General features: G+C 39.5%; 1 pseudogene; it reads left to right on the top strand.

Moving 5' to 3' along the window:
- The first annotated feature begins 504 nt into the window (after positions 1 to 504).
- LOC139124604 (uncharacterized) lies at positions 505 to 4,308 on the top strand (annotated as a pseudogene).
- The last annotated feature ends 966 nt before the right edge of the window (positions 4,309 to 5,274 follow it).

Here is a 5,274-nt window from a genome sequence, read left to right as displayed (position 1 = left end):
TTCACCGTGCGAAGTTTGTTACTAGAGGAATAAATTACCCAAGATTTACTGACATTTGACATTCAAATAGCAACCATCCCTACGTTAACTCTATGGACAAAATGGAATTTTCGATTTTTCGAAAAACAAAGACCGTGAAACGTTTTCTTAAACCAACGGCTTAAAAATGAACCACCACAAGAGATAGAACAGAAAAGAATTGTAAAAGTTTGAGAATCCGAATATTTGTGCCCGAGATGCATTCCACCTTTAAGTGTACGAAATAACTTCATCTCACACATACCGGAGTAATTCTATCTGTTTATGACAGAACACTGTAAAACTAATGACAGTCTGTCATTTTCGTATACGTTTCGAAAGGGAAGTCATGTCCTATACATTTTGCGGGCAATGTGGCTTTTTTGGCATCGCAGAGACATCATAAAGATCCAGGATATCCTGGTCAGGCATATCTTTGAATCGTTCTCGTATGAAATGCCTGCATCTATTTGTGACAGCAAACTTCCTCATATAGGGCACAGAAATAAGACAAGTTCCTGCAGTCTTTACCCATTCTGATCCGTTGGCTCATCTGTAAGCTATACCCTGAACGTCATGGGCGAGATACAGAAGAACACAGATGCCATGGGAAGATACCTGAAATGGGCTGCACTTGTATTTGCTTTCTGCCTTTTGGCTTGCGCAATCTTTACACTTGCCTGGCTGTACGGGATGAAAATCTATACATTGGTGGAGTGTGTTAGTCATTGTAAGCATAGGATGGAGAAAACGGTAAGCAGCGCCGTCAGACGACATTTCAATGAACGTTCCTCAAAGTACCCGCATTTTCAAATGCCAGTTATCTACTAACATTTGTGTCCGTTTTCACGTTGACCAAATAGAATCACTAAGACGCGAAGTTTATTCCTGTCTGTGAAAAGTGCTTTCCGTCGTTAACTCCAGTCTTGTTACACCAAGTACACGTTTTAGTTTATATTTTGGCTTGAAAGGCCTTTTTAGCGATCCCTGGGTCTGCCTTTGTTCTAGTCTGTAACAGGATTATGGACATGGGATAACATTTTGTTTTCCATTGTAATTGTAATCTCGTTGGTAAACTTTCTGATGAGAAAATCGGGCACCCACACAAGCCTTTAGATTAGTATTTTTATCGAACACCTCTTCAACCACGGATCAAGTCGAAATAGATAAATGATTTCGTACTGTGACTGTACAAAACGATGGAAGTTCACGCCGGGAACTCAAGTTACGAGAAACAGTCTGCAATCAGTATATGTTACAATGATCCAGCGATTAATGATTGCACATTCTCCCAGTCTGCTGGGTTTGTTTGTTTTGTTTTAATTTTAATGCAGTAAGAAGAGCGGAAGCTGCAGCCCCCATCCCCACACGCTGCAGGGGAGGAGCAAAGGAGCATTAAAATTGAAAGTATTTTGTTTTTCCCTTGATTTCGCTCTTTCACGAGACGGGACCTTCGTATAAGATAAAAATGACTGCCTCGTTAACGTTAATGTAGGCCGGACTATTTAAACAACATTTTCGTCTGTATCATTTACATTTGTAAAATTCTTTGTAGCAGTTCTTTGTAGAAATTTTCACACCCCTCACTCTAAATATCGGTTGCAGGTCAACTTGTATACAAATGCACTGCTTTTAATCACTTTGGATTACGTCATACAAACCGGGTTAGAAAAGTTCATGATCAGCAATTTGAAGCGATTGAATGCCTTTGGTACTAAATGATACATTTCCCTTGATTTCTAGGAGGAGCGCAAACATGATACGTATTGCATCAAGGACTGCGTAATCAACTCAGCGAAGCTTGATGTCCGCGGCACAGATACCAGACGTACGCATTCCTTTTCATTAGCTTATAATCATCTTAAGATTTGTAGGATCAGAATTTGTATCATGCACAAAGTTTTCTTTAAAGGGCCAGTAGAGGTAACTTTTGATGATTCCCTTTACTGTTTTTGTTTTAAAGTTAAAACAGCTTTTTCCTACTCTCCAAAATATTTTGTGATACACATCACCTTGTCCAACTTAGTCTCTACATGTGGAGACTACATTTTTATTATTGACAGGCAAATTGTGGTTCAGACTAGAATTTGTAGACAATAATAGTTCAATGTTACACATATAGACGCTGTGTTGACAAGCAAGTTGGTGTTTCAACAGCCTGTATATTGTGTAAACTCTATTGTCATAGATGACAAGTTAATTCTTGTCCGGACTTGAGTTCAAATATTATCAACAACTGTGCAATTTAGACATTTTGGCGAGCTACTTACTAAGCGTTTTAACACGCTTCCACTTGTTCTTTGGCGAGTAGAGCGATACCTTGCACTGTCAAAAATTCACCAAAACTTACAGCCACTGGCCATCCATTTATTTCCTGCAGGCCTGGTTTCTGAGGCAATCCGAAATGCTATCGGTGCAGTCTATGTCCGATGGGGTAAAAAAAACGTGTCCATCAACTGCAGAGTTGGTTTATGAAGGTAAGCTATGCCGGGTACATCCATAGTCTACTCCAGTATGGCAACCAGAGAGACTCATACAATCATATTAGTTTACTCGCTCTATGAACTTCGGTTGACTGTGTGCTTTTTTGAGATCACAAAACCTAAATATCAGAACTCTATTTAATTCACAAACTATAAAAATATATCTTATAACGTCTCATGACCTAATATCTGGCACACATACCGTTCAATTTACATAATGGACATTTATTTGACCTATTTCCATCTGTTTCCGAGATGAAACTGTGAGAAAATGACGCATATCTGAATCATCAATATTCGATTTAACGCTGATGGCGAAAGCCATGCCAAGAGGAACCAATCATCACGCGCTTATTCCATGAACGTACCACACCAAATTACATGACATGTTTTTATATAAACTTTAAGTTGCGTAACAGGTCATACAAAAACGCTTGCTATAAACACTCACACGCATACGACTTAACAGACGTATAGACAGACAAACAGTAAGAGTAGAATACGCCATGGGGACAGATATTCAGACTCTCAAATTTTTACAATTCTTTACTGATCTACCACTTATGGGTGCTCGTTTAAAAGCTCTCGCGGAAAGAAAATGTTTCACCGTCCTACTTTTTCGAAAATTTGAACTCCATAGAGTTGACCGATGGCGGCCAATTTGAATTTCAAACATTGGAATTTTTTTCCTCTGGTACCAAAACTTTGCACGGTGACCGCAAATTTTTTCTTTATTTGGTAAGAGAAGGGTTAAAGTTTCACCGAGGTAAGCTTGAGGAAAATTTAAAGTCTTTCACTTTCGAGGCGCATACCACCTTAGTGGAATAGTCCCTTGATAAATTTCTAAGGTTCAAGTTCAGTTTATTGCGTACAAGCTGCATTACATAAGGTAAAGCGTGACAAATACATTGTTATATGTACCTAGGGAAAAGAAACAAAGTCATATATACGTGCATGTACATGAATATTCATCAGAGCTATAGAATTACATATTAACTGAATGTCTAATGGCTGTTAATCTATGCACGAAAGCTATATATACAAAATACAAAAACTATGGAGTTCCTCAGTTTATAAAACTCTTCCCATATAAAAATGGATGATAAATATTTACAGGTTATTTAACAAATTCAATTGTCAAAAAAACGAAAAAAAAATGCTTTAACTGGAGGATTTTGCGACTCTGTATTGCAGGTGTTATAGGTGGCAGTCTTCGCAGAAGTGGTGGAAGTGGTGCGAACTATCAGTGTCTGCCTTTGAATCCTATATACGACACGTACGTCCCCGGGAACCAGAGTCGAGCTCGCATGTACGGCGCTAAATACAAGACGAATCACTTCTCGCCACTGGCACATGTAGATGAGACGAATCCAGTGTGCTCTGTATGCCGTGTGAAGTCCCGCAGCACTGTGCTGATGGTCCCGGGTCGCAACCAATGCCCAGCCGACGAATGGACACGCGAGTACTACGGTTACCTCATGTCTTCACACCACAGCCACAAACGTACGGAGTACGTGTGCGTGGATCGCCACCCAGAGTCAAGGCCCAACAGTGGAAGAAACAGAGGTGGCGCTTTGCTGTATGCCGTTGAATCAAGATGTGATAAGGGTACTTTACCCTGTGGTCCTTACTTGGAGGGGCGCAAATTGACCTGCGCAGTGTGCACAATATAGGATGTGTAAAGCCAGCTTCAATATTTGCTTAACCTGTGGTAGAGTCCTTGAATGAAATTACCCTATGAAAATATGCATGCTATATTTGAAAAATCTGCGATTTGAAAACCGTCAAGTACTTGTACTGGCTTTGCATTGGCGTCATGAACCGGCTTAGGGGCGGACCATTTGATATTGGGGACCTCTGGAAATGGTTGAGGTAGAATTATTTTTAATATCTGATCAATTTTACAGGATTTTTTTTCCCATTCTCCAACATTTTTTGTCAACCCTTTTGTAGTTGATTTTTTATCGACATTTGTTTAGAATTGGTTTTTTCGAAAATCTTTCAGACCCCTCCGGATATGAAATGGTCTACCCCTTAGTTTTAATTATTTGCTTGTTTTTACCAGGATACGGCGAGAATATTGTAATTTAGTTTTCGGTTTTCATTTTTGTTACAATTAAAACACCATGAAGCGAAAATTTTACCCTAGATTGTGCTTGATTTGGAGTATGGATGTAGATGGATAGCTGACAGAGCAGATCAGTGGGCGTGTTTGAGTGCTGCAGGAGGTGATTGTGGTACCGTCTATGCATGTAGTACTTTCTGCACAACTTATTCCAGGTTTTTGTCAAATCATACAGAGAGCTCTGATTGAAGATGTCTTAATATCCACTAAAGCGTTAGTCCGATACAAATGACAGTGAAAGCCAGCTGAAAATGAACGATGAAATTGATCTACATGTTAACACACCTGTGTCATTGCTTGTCAACTCGATCCTGAATTTGCCACAGCAGTGGCACTGATCAAAAGACTGCGTATATTGACCCACGATAAAACACACACCGGGGAGCAATACTTCTGGTACACTTTAGATACAGGCAATTGCATATCATTGCAAACCACCCTATATCGCATTGTATAAAACACCTCAGTCAGAATCAAGCTGTTCTCTCTGCCTTGGCATTTCTTCAAGTTGTTTCCCAAAAAAGTTGAGAATAGACCTAATTATTTCACCAACGGCCAAATATTTTAAACCATTTAGTTTCGTTTACCGCCAGAAACCAACACACACTCACTAATCAGTTAATGGCAGACTGATTGTATTACTATATC

The sequence above is a fragment of the Ptychodera flava genome, assembly GCF_041260155.1.
Source record: "Ptychodera flava strain L36383 chromosome 23 unlocalized genomic scaffold, AS_Pfla_20210202 Scaffold_24__1_contigs__length_23054250_pilon, whole genome shotgun sequence".
Lineage (NCBI taxonomy): Eukaryota > Metazoa > Hemichordata > Enteropneusta > Ptychoderidae > Ptychodera > Ptychodera flava.
This window is presented reverse-complemented; position numbering and strand designations above follow the sequence as displayed.